At 44.9% G+C, this 20794-nt stretch overlaps 2 protein-coding genes and 1 pseudogene across 2 annotated transcripts in view; 2 read left to right on the top strand and 1 right to left on the bottom strand.

Moving 5' to 3' along the window:
- The window catches only part of LOC124725368 (muscle-specific protein 20-like), a 178907-nt gene that overhangs the window by 69026 nt on the left and 89087 nt on the right, over positions 1-20794 (top strand). The gene's annotated exons all lie outside the window — the stretch shown is intronic.
- The window catches only part of LOC124725535 (muscle-specific protein 20), a 36271-nt gene that overhangs the window by 14430 nt on the left and 1047 nt on the right, over positions 1-20794 (bottom strand). The gene's annotated exons all lie outside the window — the stretch shown is intronic.
- LOC124726510 lies at positions 10166-10283 on the top strand (annotated as a pseudogene).

Genomic DNA, 20794 nt, shown 5'->3' with positions numbered 1-20794 from the left:
TACACATAATATCGCCAGGGAGAATCAGTGATAGGATTTTGGTAGTAGTGCCTTGCCCTTTATTGCCCTGTAGATAAGATCAACCGTTATTTTTTTCTTTAAAAAATTTAAGCAAACAATACTGAATCTATGAAATTTTACTAAAACCGTTATCGGTACTGAAGAAGAATGCAGGAGATCGTAACAGAAAATTTGTTTTTGTATAGGTTCGGTCTTGAGCAAACACAATTTTTACTTCTTATTAGCCAGATATGTTTCGTTGAAGCAACAGTATCATCAGTCGGTTTTTTTATTTTCTTGCTATTAAATAACAGGAAAATTGCTCTTTATTATCTCCACATGTAGAAATTTCAATTTTTAAGAAAGCATTCACAAATTTGAAAACAGGCACATTTTATTATATATACGTTGGCTTTGTGGTTTTCTGTGTTTTGCGTTATAGCTGTTTTTCTTTCATGGTTTGTTATTCGCAACCATAGATAGCTCAATGTAGAAAGCTTTTTATACCGAAAATGAAAAACTGTGAAAGAAAAACCGCTATTCAGGCAAATTACAGGAAACCGCAGCAAGTGGTAGCAAGGTATATAAAAAAATCTGTCTGTTTTCAGATCTGTGAATACTTTTTAAAAATTGAAATTTCTGTATGTATAAGAAGTGAACAAATTTTTACTGCTGTTTAATGGAATGAAAGTAAAAAAAATTCACCGATGATGGTGTAACTTCAGGGAAACATGTATGTACGAAAAAGGAGTAAAAATTGTGCTTGCTCAAGGCGAAATTTGTCCAAAAACAAATTTATTTGTAAGCAAACACGGACACAAGAGAGAGCTTCAACCTCAAGATATAAATAACATGATAATCTTTTACTGTAAGTCAAACTTCATTACTTCTTCCAAATATTCAGTCATGTTAAGATAAGCGCTTGGCGCAGCCGAAAGCAAAATATGTGTTAAGCGTCAGAATAGAAATATTATGATGTTTTAACTGGTTTCAATACTCAGTTTGTATAGTATGCCCTCAGGCATGTCAGAAAAATTTGTTTGTATTAATGTGCAACTTTAGTAGAAAAAGTTTCTTTGTTTGTTACAATGGCCATTTTTTTCTGTCCGTGTTTGACTTTCCGTAAAATAGGAGCATAACCGTGTTCTGTTGGACTTTGAGGGTTGCTGAAGAATAGAGTGGACCCGTAGCGTGCATTCACAAACTACTTCGAATTTCGTGAAATCTCCTTGTACTGAAATTGCATTGGTGCTGGATATCTGTGCCGGAAAAGACGAACCAGCTCTACATTTTTGTTTGACAAACTGTCTGGAAATCTCGAATTGTCCCATGTTCCTAACTTCCAGACATTCATTTGGTGGATGGATTTGTTTCGGAAGCAGCCGTGCTTCCCGTTACTCTCTGTACGAGCGAAATACTGCCTCTGTTGTGATGTTCTCGCTTTCAGCTTATCAGGGGAAACATATGAACTGCCGCAGAGGTAGCGCAGAAATGCTGCAACTGGTGCATTTATAAAGTCAGCGCCGGCTCGCAGAGTGGGAAGTTACAGACTGTTGGCACTCGAACCTGGACTCTAAATGTAGGCGGCGATACCTAGATGTCATAATCCCGCGCTGAATCAACGGTTGTAATTTCGCCGCAATTTAGGTGCTGAGCGCAGCGGAGCAGCTCGTTCGCGACGTAAACGAGGCGTCGCATCCCCCGCCTCCACCACCACCGCCCCCACACACGCCTCCTGCGGCCAGTCGTGGCGCAACTGGAGACTTGTGCGCTATCCAGGGCCGTTGCTGGCACGGCACCTATCCACAAGCTCTTCACAGGTCTCGTACAGACTGACAGCCCGCATACCATCCTGTTCACCTTTGCTATGTACGGCTAGGCATCTTCCTCTCCAGTGATGAGGGGCCCATTTTCATTTGCTTTAATACACATTAACTTCTACAGACAATGCCCAGCATCCTGCAACACACGAGTAAGTAGCCTTGCACTCCATAGCGCACCCCGCGCAATCTATACTACAAACCAAAGCTGAATTTGTTAATGAATTAAAACCAATAAAGAAGTTGCTTACCGGAGTGGTTATATAGTGCGCCTCTCATTGATAACGCAGTAGAAAGAAGAGACAGAGGATAACAGCAGTCCCGTATCCTCCTCAGAAGACACTAAATCACACTGACAACAAATGGATCACATTCTATATGCTTTCTCTGCTAAGAATGCTGTTACCCAAATTCTGCTCAAACAGCAAAGACAAAATTAGACCTTTAGAAGAGAGCGGAATTTGCAGGATTTTGTGCAATGTACGTGACAAATTCTATATGAGTCTATCATGTAGGATTATAACTATTAGACTAGCTGAAAATTAAATGAGTTGGCGACCGAAAAATACTGATTCCACCTTTGCTGAACATGCTGTGAATGAATGTAGGTTCTTCGTAGAGCAAATAAAGGCAGGAGACTGGCATTACTTGAAATAATGGCTATCAGTAAACTCCGATCACAGAGTCCTGGCAATCTTTAATGATCAAACACAATTTTATTATTACCCTTGCTAAAGTAGCTCTCAGGATAATATAACTGTTGTAAACAGTGTAACTGTTCGTCACCCATATTCCATTGACTCCTTCGTCCCCTCTGCCCCCTATTCTTTTTCCATGTTCATTACATTCAACTGTTATTTTACCGCCGGCCGCTGTGGTCGAGCGGTTCTAGGCGCTTCAGTCTGGAACCACGTGACCGCTACGGTCGCAGTTTCGAATCCTGCCTCGCGCATGGATGTATGTGATGTCCTTGGGTTAGTTAGGTTTAAGTAGTTCTAAGTTCTAGAGGACTGATGACCTCAGATGTTAAGTCCTATAGTGCTCTGAGCCATTTGAACCATTTTTGTTATTTTGCAAGTATAGCATAGTAGTTTGTGCCAGTGCTCACTTCTGTACTCTTATGGCCAGTATATTCTTATACTTTAATGTATGAGTGCAATGCAGTATAAGGTTTATTTTTTAATACTTCATGCTTGTGGTGCTTGTGGTTTTCGTGCAGATATATAGCCGTAAAAGGTCACATGCCTGTGGAAATACAATCTTTGTATTAATGTTGTGTGGACTGTCTGTTTCGCGTTATGTTCTCTGAAGGTGGGCCAAAAAGCCGAGAGCCCGTTCATAAGGAAGCGGTACTGTGTATTTCGGTTTTTAATATGTGTGCGGATTATTCCATAAATTTTATCTGAGTATTAGAGATAGAGGCGAAGTTTTTCCTTCCCTGTAACATATATTTTAGTGTAGCTAGAGCTGAATAATGGTGGTACTACATCCTCACTGTATCTACAGAGCAGAAGGCATTAGGTCATATAATACTGATGTAAGAAGATGCTTAGCTGGATACTAACGAGTATTCTTTCAGGTATCCTTCAGCACAAGTAGTAATGTGCTGAATAGCTTTTATCTTAACAATGGTGTGTATAAATAAAGGAGCTATAAAACTGACTAAAGTGCAATACAGTGCTAAATAGTTTCTGACATCCACGTCAAGTGGTTTGGAGAGTTTGTATGTAAATTCGGTTGTTGAAAATCGATCTGAACATCACAGTACGTCACTACACCATTTTGATCTGATAGCCAACTGAACTACGCGTCCTTCCCCCTCTGCCCACCCCCAAAGTTTACCGTGGCACCTAAATCACGATGCATGTTTCCATTTGTCATGTAAAACGAATCATTATCAGAGAAAAAGCGCTAGGCACTGGGGATCGAACCCGAAGTCGCAAAACCTGTAACGGGAATGTGAAAAGTAAATCTTTTAAAGCAAAATTATGCAACAAGTGTTTGTGATTCTTCGAGTGCGGATGTACTGCCTGAATAACGGAAGAAAATAGATAGATATAAAGGTAATTTCCGGAATAGCCCAAGGGAGTGTGATAGGAACATTACTGTTAATCGAGATGCTCAAGACACACCACTGGCAGACGTTACAAGAGTGGCGTTGTGCATCAAGGAGAGATTCACCGTTAACATTTCGAGAGAGAACTTTTAGGGAAGAATGGGTTCAAATGGCTCTGAGCACTATGGGACTTAACTTCTGAGGTCATCAGTCCCCTAGAACTTAGAATTACTTAAACCTAACTTACCTAAGGACATCACACACAGCCGTGCCCGAGGCAGGATTCGAACCTGCGACCGTAGCGGTCGCGCGGTTCCAGACTGTAGCGCCTAGAACCGCTCGGCCATCCTGGCCGGCGGAAGAATGGGGCAACATATTACTTCCTCCCTCATAAATCTCGCGTAATGACCAGAACTAGAAAATTCGAGAAATTAGAGCCAATACAGAGGCGTACCGGTAATCATTCTTCCCATGCGACCTTCGCGAATGGAACAGGGTAAGCGGGGATCAGTTATTCGTGCTGGAACTACCCTAGACCGCACATCGTTAGGTGGGTTGCGGAGTGTGATGTAGAGTAAGTCCAACTTTCGCTTGATACCGTGTTACGGAGCTGGTATAAGGGTGTCAGAACCATTGACTGGGCTCTGTGTCTAGAAGAAATCTCGGCGCTTCGGCTATTCGCTGGCCATAAGAATGCGGCAGCAGGTGCGTGACCATGTGTCACAGCACAGGTAGTGGGTCATGGCAGTGGTGGCGAACGAGCGCTCTTAATGAAGTCCCAGCTGGCGGCCTCTGCCAACACAAAGATATGCGTCGTTGGGAGACAGAAATTTCTCGAGGTGTAGCTAATTGCGGGTCACCTAGCAGCGAAGGAATCTGTGTGTGTGTGTGCCTTTCAGAGAGACGGGCGACAGTCGCATCCTGCCCCGGTTGGAGTTGGAGGCGCCCAGCTGTGTCGGGGCGTCTTGCGTCAGAGACGCCGGTCTCACCACCCGAAATATATCAGGGGGGGGGGGGGGGGGAGGAGCGCAGCGTCCGCCCATCTGCTCTCACCAGAATAGACGCCGCGTGGGCGTGGCAGATGGCTGGCATCGCTTCGGTTCACGCCTCCTCCAAAACCGATGCATGCTTGTCTGTCGCGGCAGAAAAAATCTCACCGACTCTCGATTTCCTCTGGCCGGAGGTATATGTGCGATTATCCACTATTAGTCGAGATAATGTAACATTACATATCCTGATAACATTACGTATCTTGAAGGTAAAGGGTGATAATATTACTTTGAGGAGGCGATGATTTACAGCTTGTAAAAAGGGTTGAAAAAATCGTGGATGCACACAGCTGTAGTACTCAAATTTTACTACGCAATCAGTTTAAGTCTTTAACAGGCCGTCTTCAGTTGTCTTGTGAAATCCTAATGAGATGTGTGAAAACTCATAACCACTAACAATCATCTAATGCCTGGCCGCAGAATTAATAGACCCTATTTTTCCTCCTGAATAGAAATGTTGGTTCGTGCATGATGGTAGTTAGTGTTTATTACTTGTCATACATCTGATTAAGTTTTTACAAGACACCTGAAGATGATCTGTTAATGATTGTAATGAAGACTGAGTAGTGCAGTTGTATGCAACCATGATTTGTCAAGAAAAGATAGATAGGTTCTATTAACACAGAGAATAGGGTCTACGGCGGTGAGAACAGAAACCTAAAATCTTTTCTTGACGTAATCTTGTCCGAGTTTCCTCGCTGGATTCGCTATTTATATTGAGAGACTAGAAGCGGTCGATAGAAGCTATAGTTATTCCATCTTTTTATACAGCAGCACCACCGTCGGTTGCAGTTTATGTTGTTGTTGTTGATGTTGTTGTTGTAGTCTTTAGTCCAGACGAGTTTCATTCTTTGTAGTTTCTTCGTTTGACGCTTATTTAGTGAGATATTTGGCCCGGTCACGATCAATGGACCACCCTCTGTTGTTGTTGTTGTCGTTGAGGTCTTCAGTCCTGAGACTGGTTTGATGCAGCTCTCCATGCTACTCTATTCTGTGCAAGCTTCTTCATCTCCCAATACGTACTGCAACCTACATCCTTCTGAATCTGCTTAGTGTACTCATCTCTTGGTCTCCCTCTACGATTTTTACCCTCCACGCTTCCTTCCAATACCATATTGGTGGCCACTTGATGCCTCAGAAGGTGTTATACCAACAGAAGCCTTCTTCTAGTCAAGTTGTGCCACAAACTCCTCTTCTCCCCAGTGCCTCCTCATTAGTTACGTGATCTACCCATCTAATCTTCAGCATTCTTCAGCAGCACCACATTTCGAAAGCTTCTGTTCTCTTCTAGCCTAAACTATTCATCGCCCATATTTCAATTCCATACATGGCTACACTTCATACAAATAATTTCAGAAAGAGTTGTCAGTAGAGAAGCAGTAAGAGAAGATCTGGAGAACGCAGTAACTACGAACGTGTACTAGTCATTGGGTGTCGCTCGAGTAACAAATTCATCAGAGACATTATACCCTTCTAAAGCTACTCAGTTCGACTGTTGGTGATGTCACTGTGATGTGGCGACGCGAACGAACAACCCTAGCGAGTCCAACGCCAGACATAAGTAATGCACTGACGGGCAGTGAACGTCAAGCATTTCGGAGGGTGGTTGTAAAAAAACAGCATTAAATCAGCGGAAGGAATCGCTTGCGAGTTCCAAAGTGCAACCCAGTGGTCCAGCTAGTTCAATGGTGTGCGTAGGAGTAAGAAAAATGGAGTCCTATAGTCGACCAGCTCCTCGAAAGTCACTCATTTCTGTAGTCAGTGTTAGGCGATGCCTGAGGTGGTTTAAACAGTGGAGGACTGGAAGCGACTAAGTTGGAGTGATGAACCACGCTACACTCTGTGTCAATCCGAGGGATGGGTTTCGGTTTGGCGAATGTCTGGAGATGGTTCAAATGGCTCTGAGCACTATGGGACTTAACATCTGAGGTCATCAGTCCCCTAGAATTTAGAACTACTTAAACCTAACTAACCTAAGGACATCACACACATCCTTGCCCGAGGCAGGATTCGAATGCCTGGAGAACGTCACCTGTCACCATATGGAATGCCAATAGAGGAGGCGGTGTTATAGTGACAACGGACGATGTGATGTTACGGTATGGAGGAGTTTTTCGTGGTTAAGCTGTGATCCCCTTATTGCGCTTAAGAGTACCCTACATACGGAAGGATATGAATATTTTCAAAACTGTGTACCGCGAATGTTAGAGGAACAGTTCGGAAACGATGACGATTTGTAACAGCATGATCATACCCTATCACCATCTGTGAAACAATGGTTTGTGGACAGTATCTTTCCTGAAAAGGAATGGCCTGCCCACAATCCTCGCTCCAGACCCCAGCGCCTGACACCGCCTTCATGGTTTCGGCTCTTGAGGAAGAAAGGGCTCCCATTCCTCCAAAGACATTCAGACAAATCATTGAAAGCGGCCCCAGTAGTGTTCCAGGCACCATAAAGGTGGCGAAGGGTGGATACAACCCATATTAATCTCCATTATACATGTGCGGACGCTTTTGATCAGACAGCATATGTGTAAGTCACTTCATGGAACGGATACACGCTTAATCTCTAATCCCAGCTGACCACCTTCGTTAAGCGGTTCTCACGTACAACTAAACCACAAGCAAGGATCATTCTTTATTTCCAGCGCTACCTTAAGACGTAAGCATTAGATATCAGGCACTTCTCAGAAGGAAGGAGGAACATGAGCAAGAAATGAATGATAAGATCTGGGAAACCTCGAAGAATATCTAAGCAAATGTATATAAAAATCGACATAGTTTTAAAATTTTTACCGTTGCACGATTCACATACGTTCAGTACATAAGGAAGAAAACTCTGCTATACTTGGGACGGGAAATAAATTAATCGCCCTGCAGGATTCACTTGAAGCAACTTAAATCACTCAATAAAAGTAAGTCTTATGCCCCAGACTGTATACCAATTAGGTTCCTTTCGGAGTATGCTGATGCATTAGCTCCGTACTTAACAATCATATACAACCGTTCGCTCGACGAAAGATCCGTACCCAAAGACTGGAAAGTTGCACAGGTCACACCAATATTCAAGAAAGGTAGTAGGAGTAATCCACTAAATTACAGGCCTATATCGTTAACGTTGATATGCAGCAGGATTTTAGAAAATTTATTGTGTTCGAACATTATGAATTACCTCGAAGAAAACGGTCTATTGACACACAATCAACGTGGGTTTAGAAAACATCGTTCTTGTGGAACACAACTAGCTCTTTATTCAGATGAAATGCTGAGTGCTATTGACAAGGGATTTCAGATCGATTCCGTATTTCTGGATTTCCGAAAGGCTTTTGACACTGTACCACACAAGCGGCTCGTAGTGAAATTGCGTGCTTATGGAATATCGTCTCAGTTATGCGACTGTATTTGTGATTTCCTGTCAGAGACGTCACAGTTCGTAGTAACGGAAAGTCATCGAGTAAAACAAAAGTGATTTCTGGCGTTCTCCACGTTAGTGTTATAGGCCCTTTGCTGTTCCTTATCTATATAAACGATTTGGGAGACAATCTGAGCAGCCGTCTTCGGTCGTTTGCAGATGACGCTGTCGTTTATCGACTAATAAAGTCATCAGAAGATCAAAACAAACTGCAAAACGGTTTAGGAGAAATATCGGAACGGTGCGAAAAGTGGCAGTTGACCTTAAATAATGAAAAGTGTGAGGTAATCCACATGAGTGCTAAAAGGAACTCGTTTAACTTCGGTTACACGATAAATCTGTCTAATCTAAAAGCCGTAATTTCAACTAAATACTTTGGTATTACAATTACGAACGACTTAAATTGGGAGGAACACATAGAAAATGTTGTGGGGAAGGCTAACCAAAGACTGCGTTTTATTGGCAGGACACTTAGAAAATGTAACAGACCCACTAAGGAGACTGCCTATACTACGCTTGTCCGTCCTCTTTTAGAATACTGCTGCGCGGTGTGGGATCCTTACCAGACAGGACTGACGGAGTACATCGAAAAAGTTCAAAGAAAGGCAGCAAGATTTGTATTATCGCGAAATATGGGAGAGAGTGTCACTAGAAATGATGCAGGATTTGGGATGGACATCATTAAAAGAAAGCCGTTTTTCGTTGGGACGGAATCTTATCACTAAATTCTAATCACCAACTCTTTCCTCCGAATGCGAAAATATTTTGTTGACACCGACTTACATAGGGAGGAACGATCACCAAGATAAAATAAGGGGAATCAGAGTTCGTACGGAAAGATATAGGTGTTCGTTCTTTCCGCGCGCTATACGAGATTGGAATAATAGAGAATTGTGAAGATGGTTCGATGAACCCTCTGCCAGCCATTTAAATGTGATTTGCAGAGTATACATGTAGGTGTAGAAGCGATCACTGAAACCAAGCTGGTGGTGGTCGGTCTAGAATTTTAACCTCGCTCTCGGGGAGACATAAAAGCGGCATCCCGTATATATTTGCACCAGTGTTGTAAAGCCGGTTTGATATTTTTGTAGGGTGGCGGGAGGGATCGAACTTTTACTTCACATTGCACAACGGGTGATTTATTTTATCTCACGATTTGCCCATTTCCGCAGTCTGCTTATTTGCGAAACCCACGGCGCCGTTTGGCGGCGTCCAGAAGTAGCGTGCCGCGCCCTGCAGAGAGATCCGACAAATATTTAATCCGCTGGCAGCGGGCGCCGTTTTACTGTGTAGAAGTGTCGGGTTGCGGGACACCAGACCCTCCGGCGCGGGCTAAATACGGAGCCGGAGAGCGCGCGCGCCCCATGACACTAAATCACTGCAGCCCTTTACGACGTCACCCGTCTCCTGTCCGCACGCTTCCGGCGTCGTCAGTCGTGGAACACAGGAAGCAAGACTAAGGTTTCACGACCCGTCGACAACGAGGTCATTACAGTCGGAGCGAACCTCGATAGGGGAAGCCAACTCGGCTGTGGCCTTTTCAAAGGAACTATCCCATCGTTTGCTTTTGATCTACTTAGGGAAATCGAGGAAGACCTATATCTGGATGGCCAGACAGGGATTAGAATCGTCACGTCACGGAATGCCCATCTAGTGTCCTAAAAATATACCATCTTGCCCGGTGTCAGTCGTGGCAATTCCTGCGAACTGCACTATCTGATCAAAAGTATACGGACATACATGTGTAATACGTAATTGACTGCTAGATGTCACGAAACGCAGACAAACCATTATAAAAGGAGGCGGCGAGGGGGGTGGGAGGGGGAGGGGCAACGCCCTTGCCGCAGTGATAACACCGGTTCCCGTCAGATCACCGAAGTTAAGCGCTGTCGGGCTGGGCTAGCACTTGGATGGGTGACCATCCGGTCCGCCGAGTGCTGTTGGCAAGCGGGGTGCACTCAGCCATTGTGAGGCAAACTGAGGAGCTACTTGTTTGAGAAGTAGCGGCGCCGGTCTCGGAAACTGACATAAGGCCGGGAGAGCGGTGTGCTGACCACATGCCCCTCCATATCCGCAACCAGTGACGGTTGTGGGCTGAGGATGACGCGGCGGCCGGTCGGTACCTTTGGACCTTCATGGTCTGTTCTGGAGGAGTTTAGTTTTTTAAGGGGGGGGGGGTAGTGTTGTCAGCAGAGAAGCAGTGACATCAGAGTGGATCCGTCGGGAGAGCTCAACAATTTCGAAAGTGGGCTAGTCATATACGTCACCTGAGTAACATATCCATTAGGAACATTTCAACCTTGCGTAAGCTGCCGACGTCGACTGTTGGTGATGAGATTGTGAACTGGAAAAGAGAAGGAACAACCAGAGCGAATGTATGACCAGGCGGATCTCATGTACTGACGGAACGTCGAGCAAAGCGGAGGGCGGTTGTGAAAAAACGCATGAAATGAGTTGATGGGATCACTCGTGACTTGCAAAGTGCTGTCAGCAGCACAGCCAGCACAATAATTGTGCGTGAGGAGTTAAAAATAATGAGGTACAGTGGTCGAGCAGCTTCTGATAATCTACACATATCTGTAGTCAATGCTAAGTGATGTTTGAGGTGACGTGAAGAGCGCAGCCACTGGACAATGATTCACTCTATACCCTGTGGCAGTTCGATGTGTACTGTTGAGTTGCGGCAGCAGTGAAGTGCAAAGGAGGTGGTTTTACGGTATGGGGGGTGCTTTTCGGAGTTAAGGTGTGGTCACCTTATCGCCCTTACGCTAAATGCGGAAGAATATGAACTGATTTCAAGGAATTATATACTGCTTTCAGTAGAGGAACTGTTCGGAGACGATGGTTGCTTATACACTCCTGGAAATTGAAATAAGAACACCGTGAATTCATTGTCCCAGGAAGGGGAAACTTTATTGACACATTCCTGGGGTCAGATACATCACATGATCTCACTGACAGAACCACAGGCACATAGACACAGGCAACAGAGCATGCACAATGTCGGCACTAGTACAGTGTATATCCACCTTTCGCAGCAATGCAGGCTGCTATTCTCCCATGGAGACGATCGTAGAGATGCTGGATGTAGTCCTGTGGAACGGCTTGCCATGCCATTTCCACCTGGCGCCTCAGTTGGACCAGCGTTCGTGCTGGACGTGCAGACCGCGTGAGACGACGCTTCATCCAGTCCCAAACATGCTCAATGGGGGACAGATCCGGAGATCTTGCTGGCCAGGGTAGTTGACTTACACCTTCTAGAGCACGTTGGGTGGCACGGGATACATGCGGACGTGCATTGTCCTGTTGGAACAGCAAGTTCCCTTGCCGGTCTAGGAATGGTAGAACGATGGGTTCGATGACGGTTTGGATGTACCGTGCACTATTCAGTGTCCCCTCGACGATCACCAGTGGTGTACGGCCGGTGTAGGAGATCGCTCCCCACACCATGATGCCGGGTGTTGGCCCTGTGTGCCTCGGTCGTATGCAGTCCTGATTGTGGCGCTCACCTGCACGGCGCCAAACACGCATACGACCATCATTGGCACCAAGGCAGAAGCGACTCTCATCGCTGAAGACGACACGTCTCCATTCGTCCCTCCATTCACGCCTGTCGCGACACCACTGGAGGCGGGCTGCACGATGTTGGGGCGTGAGCGGAAGACGGCCTAACGGTGTGCGGGACCGCACCCAGCTTCATGGAGACGGTTGCGAATGGTCCTCGCCGATACCCCAGGAGCAACAGTGTCCCTAATTTGCTGGGAAGTGGCGGTGCGGTCCCCTACGGCACTGCGTAGGATCCTACGGTCTTGGCGTGCATCCGTGCGTCGCTGCGGTCCGGTCCCAGGTCGACGGGCACGTGCACCTTCCGCCGACCACTGGCGACAACATCGATGTACTGTGGAGACCTCACGCCCCACGTGTTGAGCAATTCGGCGGTACGTCCACCCGGCCTCCCGCATGCCCACTATACGCCCTCGCTCAAAGTCCGTCAACTGCACATACGGTTCACGTCCACGCTGTCGCGGCATGCTACCAGTGTTAAAGACTGCGATGGAGCTCCGTATGCCACGGCAAACTGGCTGACACTGACGGCGGCGGTGCACAAATGCTGCGCAGCTAGCGCCATTCGGCGGCCAACACCGCGGTTCCTGTGTGTCCGCTGTGCCGTGCGTGTGATCATTGCTTGTACAGCCCTCTCGCAGTGTCCGGAGCAAGTATGGTGGGTCTGACACACCGGTGTCAATGTGTTCTTTTTTCCATTTCCAGGAGTGTATATAAAAAAATGGTTCAAATGGCTCTGAGCACTATGGGACTTCACCTCTGAGGTCATCAGTCCCCTAGAACTTAGAACTACTCAACCCTAATTAACCTACGGACATCACACACACCCATGCCCGAGGCAGGATTCAAACCTGCGACCGTAGCGGTCGCGCGGTTCCAGACTGAAGCGCCTAGAACCGCTCGGGCACTCCGGCCGGCTTGCTTATATCAGCATGACATAAAGCATCATCTCTGAAACAACGGTCTGTGGACACTAACATTCCTGAAATGGACTGGCCTGCCTAGAGCCCCGACATGAACCCAATGGAACACGTTTGGGATGAGTTAGAACGTCAACTTCGGTCCAGACCCGGGCGTCCAAAGTCATTACATTCTCTGGTTTGGACTCTTGGGGTAGAATGAGCTGCCATTCCTCCACAGAAATTCAGACGCGCTATTGAAAGTGCCCCAAGCACAGTTCAAGCCGACATAAAGGAGAAGGCTGGACACACCTCATATTAATGTTGACTAGCAGTTCTCCACATACTTTTGATCAGATTGTGTTCATCTGAGAGAAACAAGAGCGTACCCAGGATCTGAGTTAGAGGAGAGAGACAACACTCGTTAGTCTCGCGGTAAATGACGAAATAGTTTTGAGATATCACGACAGATGGTTCAAGGTATACTTACTAAGTACTAGTCAGTATCCACTACTGTTCTGGCTGTCTTCAAAGTGATACTGAATCGGTATGTCTGTGTAACTAGTGTGGCAGGATTTGGTTGGCGAAGATATTTTTCTTTGTAAGGAGTGGTGAAAGTCTAGCTGCTGTCCTCCTCTGCCCCTCGAAAGGTGAATTCTTGCGTTAGAAAACATGACTCCAAATTAACTATAGAACTGCCAAGTTAATGTAACAAACATTTTTATGTATCCATCTAAGTTTATTGCAACCCACTATCAGTTTAGAGTCGCTCGATCGGTTTCATATTTCACTATCTCCTTCATTTTAATAATATTCTTAGTTTTACTATCTGAACTGTTAAAATATTTACAGGGAATAACTTTCCCACATGATTATATATTAGATTATATAAATTACATTCTGTCTGTGTACAACAGGTGCTGGATTATAGCACGCTTACCCAGTCTGGCTCCATACGCCTTGTGTCGCTGAGAATTCTGAACCTCCGTTTATTGATGTGTGTATAAATTTGTGATAAGTTAACAGATTCTGATTGAGAGAACAAACAACGTGGTGCATTGATTAATTAGCACACAAGGCTCGCATTCGAGAGGAACGGGGTTCAAACCCACCTAGAGCCATCCAGGGACAGGTTTTTTTTTTTTTTAATTTTATTTCTCTAGTGCACTTCAAGTGAAGTCGAGAACGGTCAGTTGTCTGGATCGTCCTTATCAAATATAGAGTGTCTGATGTCCTGAGAGAGCTTTAAATAGTTGTTTTCTTTCCATCCTTTTGAATAAGGAACCAGAAGGTGGTATTGTGCCTTGTAGATGTAGGACAGCAGGAGAGTTAAGTATCGTCTCGCCGAATTCGGGAAGGAAGCATAAGGTTCAACGTCAAGTCGATGTCAAGGATGACCAGAAATATCGACAGTGACCTTGCTAACATAAACACACAAATTTTTCTCAGGTGGTTTAGCAAAACCTTTGAAAACATAAAGGCATATGGCTGGACGAGGACTTGAAACGTGCATTTGCTGAATACGAGTCTTCCCCGTCAACACTGCGGCAATTGGAGAGTGAAGAAATAAGTAGATAGGAATCAGTCGTAGACTTATCCACAGAGCGATGTCGACTTTCTTTGGAAGATAATGAGTAAACACAAGACAAGGTAGGCAGCGGGACTTTCGCTACGCACAAGCACGGTTAGTTTCTGCTGTCTGGATCACTGCACCACTAATCCCGCTGAAATACTGGACAAGCACGATTGTCAGCCGACTCCCTGGTTCGAAAAAGTCTGCAATTCTCCATTGACGTCCATACTGATTGTTACCAAACTTGAACCCACTGAATACGGTTCCAGTGCCAGCGGAAAGTACTGGTATAGCCAACACAAATCTGTAAGTCAGAAGAAATAACACGATGGTCCATTTTCAGAAGAGCTACGAAGCATATCCATGAATTGCCCTTAAAGCGATATACACCGACGGAGACACAACATTTGATCTCGTGATTGTAGTTGCTTCTTCTCTGTTATTGTTTTAGAAACTTGTAAATGGATCTCCTTTTGGCTTCAGTTACTGTGTGGACATTACATTTCGCACGTAGGATTAGGCACTCTTTTAGTATGAATAACATTTGAGGCAGCGGAATAAAACCTTGTTAGGTACGAGAAAAGACTCTTGAATATCACTCGAAAACGTTGACTAGAAAGAAAATCTAGATCTATATGGTAGGCTACGAAATCTTCTTTCATCTTCCTTTTGTGTAAAGACTTGTATCTACCAGCTCGAATCGTTTATCGGCGAGTGATACTTTCTGCAAATCCGATGTCGAAATCTTCCTTGTAGGCCTGCGACGTCAGAAGGCTCTTTAATAGTTGTAAGTTAACGTAACACCAAGAGAACGTGATCCAGAAGCCGTTCTGGTGCAGTGAGAGGAGTTAATTGATTTCCGCGGTCGGCAGACAAAGGCTTTGGCAGCGACCAGCGGCCGCTCGGCCCCATTGAGGTGTTCTGTAGACCGTGAGGGCGGGGTCAATGCGAGACGCACGCGCCTGGCGGCTAGCCAACCAGCCAAACACCTGCTGCACATCTGGGAGCCGAGTGCCGCCGGTCATCGACAGCGGACGTCTCTTCGTCGTGTGTGCCACATTTCCCAGCTGACGTTTGGGGCAGTACCATAGCTTTGGTCATCGAAATTGGCACTGTACCATACATTTTGTTGCAAGCGCTAGGGTTTTCGGCTACGTTCAGAAGGAATTTGGGCCACAGTCATCACCATTAATCTTAATTCTTACCTCCATTCATTATTAATATGTACTGTTTCGGATAATGTTACTTGCATTAATAAATACAGTGATCTACCAAATCTCATTTTTTCAGAGTGTGATTTGAGAATTTTCAAGATACTGCATGTTTAACATGTTTGTTTCCGTCGTTAAAAAAAAAGAGGGACCACATTCGTGCACTCTCCCTATAGCCCTCTGGAATTTGACTCAATACTTTTCTTTTCTCTTGCTGCATTCTGATAGTCCTTATTGAAAATCGGATTTATTTACTTATGCTGGAAAGGACGATGAGGAATGTCGCGCAAGTTCGCTATTATTGTCTCATTGGATGTCGGTAATATGAATATTTGTCTCAGGCCCCTTATTGAGTCTGCCCAAGTATTTGGGATCTCCACCAGATCGGATTAAAGGAAGACATCGAACCATTCAGAGGCGGACTGCTAGATTTATTACTGATCGTTTTGGTCTAAACGGAGATGCTTCTTGAATTCAAGTGGGAATCCCTTAATGGAAGACCACGCTCCTTTCGCGGAACACTATTGAGAAAGTTTAGAGAACGATTTTACTGCCGGCAGCGTAAATTTTGTGTAAAGACCGCTAGCATAAGATAATAGATATAGGGCTTGTATGGAGGCACACAGACAGTCGGTTTTCCCTCGTTCTGTTTGCGAATGGAACAGGAAAGGAAATGACTATTAGTCCTACATGGTACCCTCCGCCATGCAGCATACGGTGGCTTGCGGAGTATGTACGTAGATGCAGATTCCATACGTTTTTAGGGTCCAAACCATGCGCAGCTGAATGAAACTAAGAAGGTTCAGCCTTGTCACGTAACATATCTGGGGCCTAATACTGTCCATCAAATGAAGGGAAAATGTATTGGAACTTATTTGTAAATGACAATGTTCTGAGGTGCTTCTATTCGTAGGATTTTAGTTCGCTATTACAGAAGCAAAAGTGAACTACTCATATCCAAATTAGTTTCAGTCGTTTCCGGGCTAGATCAATATGCTCTGATCAGTCGTTTCTGCGCAAAGTTAAGATACCAGTCTTTTCTTTTGAAAAACACTTGATTCATTCGACTGTTTGAGGCTGTCTTTCTATTCTCCTACCATAACACAGCTGAGATCACCAACGCATGCCTATGCTATGGAATCTAACTCGATAGTAACCGGTTCGATTCACTGCGATGAAAGAAATTTTCGTCGCCAATATTTGGCAACTAAGGGGAGGACAGGAGATGGCATACAGCCCCTGACCACTACACTGTGCATCAGTGTCGTGTTTTAAGTTCCAAACCTCTCCAAAGTGGTTCATGGAGTGGGCGCATTTAATGATGATGGTGATTTGTCCGTCGAACTGGGATGTCAAGTTCAGCGGTCCTTTTAATACTGGCATCTGGTTTTACCCTCTCCCTTTTCCATCTCATCGTTGGCAACAACACAAACAAGGCACCAAAATTCTCTATACTTTCATCATTGTCACCTAGACAATGTTGCTGTCGTCTTTCATGCAACCGGTGGTTACACTGAGGAAATAGAAATGGGAAACAGCTAATATATTTTCAGGAAAAGTCTCGTTCGGAACACCCGACAGATTATTTGATACTCACGTGCACTGACAGTGCAGCTGATGCACGTAGTACGAGACAGTGATTGTCCAGGATTCTGCTGTTCGAGATAGTATTCCCCGCATCTTCCTCAGGCCTATCTGTAAACAATTTGCGCTCATACTGATTTGTCCTTAACGAGTCACAAAGACGTTATTCTTTTTACGTTTTTTTTATTCCTTCAGCTGCAGGTCGGTGAAAAGTCTGTAGAATAGAGCGTTACGGAAAGGTAGTTTCAGCTCTCGAATAGCATCAATTTGCAGTCGCCACAGAGAGTTTCCGGTTGCGTTATCTGAGAGACGGCTCTGACGAGAATAGTGTAGCTAAACTTAGCCTAGAAGAAGCCTCACTGAAATCCGGCGTTGTCAACAAAACGGTTGTAGAAGTTGTTCTGTCTTCTTGGATACACTAACTGTCTGGCACCCAAGTGACGGACCTGTTCCGTATAAAGCAGGCTGGAAAAACAAGTAGCTTTTTGCGGAATTCACGGCGTTGTGTTTGGCTCTGGCTGTTTTGTGTTGAAAGACCATTACTTCTAGGACAGCGGACGGTGTTTTAGACTAGAACAGGTTTCCCTCTTTCGACATCCATGACATTGTGCCAATATCTGATACGCTCGATTCCTGATGCCCGTAGCTCTTGTTTGAGGAACAGTTTCGAATCGTAACACCCGGTGCTAGAAGACTCTGTAGCAATTGCAGCGCTAGAGGGGGGGCTGAATACCTCGTTGTTGCAGTCATGAGTGAAGTTAGTGCGTAACATAATCCTCGATATTGCACAACTGCTTGGCTCACACTGGTGTAATTAATGAGCCGCTATGGGACACCAATCTGGCGCCAGAAGCACGGCGTCTGCCCGACAGCTGTAGCTGGGAGAGGCAGTATATCAGCCGTGGCCAGGGTTGAGCCAAGACTCGCACTGCGTGCAACGCCGATTCTAGAATAACTCTTGGCTCTGAAGCCCAGTGCACTTGTTCTGTGTCCGGAACTGCTTGCTGTGGTTCTCGACTTCTTTCAGAAATCTAGATTCACATTACATCTCTCGAACTTAATGTGATTGTCTTTCGCAGGCACGCTGCACTCAAGATGGTTATTGAAATGTAAATACAGTCGCCTCGTACGCTACCATGGGGCGATAGCTCTTTTCCACAGGAACCCATTTATGCTCTTAACTGTGCTAGCGTTGAACTGTCACGGAAGCAACCTCCTTCCTAAATGTTCTGTAGGTCATAGAAGGACACTTCCTTTCTAACACACTGTCTACTGACATCAGTTGGCCGGCCGGTGTGGCCGAGCGGTTTTAGGCGCTTCGGTCTGGTCGCAGGTTCGAATCCTGCCTCGGGCATGGATGTGTGTGATGTCCTTAGGTTAGTTAGGTTTCAGTAATTCTAAGTCTGGGGGACTGGTAACCTCAGATGCTAAGTCCCATAGTGCTTAGAGCCATTTTGACATCAGTTCATCGGAAAAACCTCATTGTTATTCATTAAAATTGTTCCAATAACGACAGCTAATAAAAATTAATGGGAAGAATGACATTTGTGTCGAGTTGGAGAGCAGAGTGATTGTGCGTGGTTCAGTCCCACCACTGCAGAAACCACGGACTGCATTGTGTGATCTGAAGATGGCCGACGCCAGGCAAAACAGCTCATTTCGTTAGAAATAGATGTGATTGTGCCGGATAATTAAGTTGTTTTCAGTAAATTAATGGCGCTAAATACAGTATGTTCTTCACAATAATAAGTTGTTTCCTCGATTAGTGAAGGTCGTTGGCATTTACGTGTTGTGGCCGAGCGGTTCTAGGCGCTTCAGTCTGGAACCGCGCGACTGCTACGGTCGCTGGTTCGAATCCTGCCTCGGGCTTGGATGTGTGTGATGTCCTTAGGTTAGTTAGGTTTAAGTAGTTCTAAGTTCTAGGGGACTGATGAGCTCAGATGTTAAGTCTCATAGTGCTCAGAGCCATTTGAACCAATTTGGCATTTACGTGAGCCCTTTGCTAGTGCTTACAGCAGTAGTGAATAAAGAAATCTCTCTGTATGCAGTGTTCTGCTAGAAGTCAAATTTTGCCAACCAATCTAAGAGCTATTCAATCACCTTCATTTGCAATACGTCACAAGACAGTGTTATAGACTTAATACTGTGGTATTCATAATACAGCTCTGCCCATCGCTTATGCTTGTACTTTTATATTACTAAATGAATGGGGGAAGACGAAAGGGATTGGCGACGCGCAACGAAGTACCTGAATGAGAGCGGATTTTTTTCTATTTAGGCTGTGTTTATTTAGCCTTCTGCTTCGATACAGAACTAGTTTCGGCTTTTTAAAGCTATTATCGAATGCTTAGCTGTGTAAAAAAACGCACTGCGTTTCCAAAGCGAAGCTGGAACACAGTACTGCGAACGTAAGAAATCGAAGAGGGTGGCACGAAAGTGTCAGCTTATTCACATGAACGACTACGGTTCCTGTTGGTAGCAATTGTACTGTTCTTGATGGTTTAACAGGTAGTCGGTGCATTTAAGGTGGAAGAAATGTAGAAAATTTTAATGCTGACCGAAGAATGAAACTGAGGATAGATAACAATTACGGAGTTAGCTTTTTATACAGCTAAACACTCTTTAATGAATTAAAAAGCCGGAAGTAATTGTGTGACGAATGATAATGACGGCATTGTTTGGGCAGTATTGTTTAGCGCCTGTAGCTTGAAGTTAGAAATAAATATACTGAAATGATTGAAAGATAGTTTCTTTAAAGTTGTTTTGCTCATATTTACACACACACACACACACACACACACACACACACAAGCGCGCGCGCACGCACACATACGCACAAAATACAATTTTTTGCAATACTAGTTGTTGAAAATTTAGTTAAAAATAGACAGAAGTGGCACACTGAAACCTCCAACCTAAGACTTAGGTTCGAGTTCGGGCAACGCACAAAATTTAGAAAGCTGTATAACACTCGTCTCATCTTCAGCTAGAACAGAAGGCATTTCACCACCCACAATAACGGCTACCCTCTGGTCCGAATAGAAAATGTACTTTATTAAAATGTAGCGAGTGATCAGTCATACGTCACAGCATCACGGACTGAGGCATCTTCCCTCGCAAGTAGGAAGCAATTCGTTAATGGACAGTATCCTATTTGGAGAGAGGTCAGGGTAACTTCATTTCATATGACCCGGAAAGACCGGTATGAGATACGTCACGGCCGGACAGTTCACTTCACTGACCACTGCGTATTGTCCCTCATGCGTTGCCACTCCTGTCACAACTGCACATGAATTCTGACTCTACAGCGGGATGACAGGCTTTTGACACTGTACCACACAAGCGGCTCGTAGTAAAATTGCGTGCTTATGGAATATCGTCTCAGTTATGTGACTGGATTTGCGATTTCCTGTCAGAGAGGTCACGGTTCGTAGTAATTGATGGAAAGTCATCGAGTAAAACAGAAGTGATTTCAGTCGTTCCCCAAGGTAGTTTTATAGGCGATTTGCTGTTCCTTATCTGTATAAACGATTTGGGAGACAATCTGAGCAGCCGTCTTCGGTTGTTTGCAGATGACGCTGTCGTTTATCGACCAATAAAGTCACCAGAAGATCAAAACGAACTGC

The sequence above is a fragment of the Schistocerca piceifrons genome, chromosome 1 (genome assembly GCF_021461385.2).
Source record: "Schistocerca piceifrons isolate TAMUIC-IGC-003096 chromosome 1, iqSchPice1.1, whole genome shotgun sequence".
NCBI classification, from domain to species: Eukaryota; Metazoa; Arthropoda; class Insecta; order Orthoptera; family Acrididae; genus Schistocerca; species Schistocerca piceifrons.
This window is presented reverse-complemented; position numbering and strand designations above follow the sequence as displayed.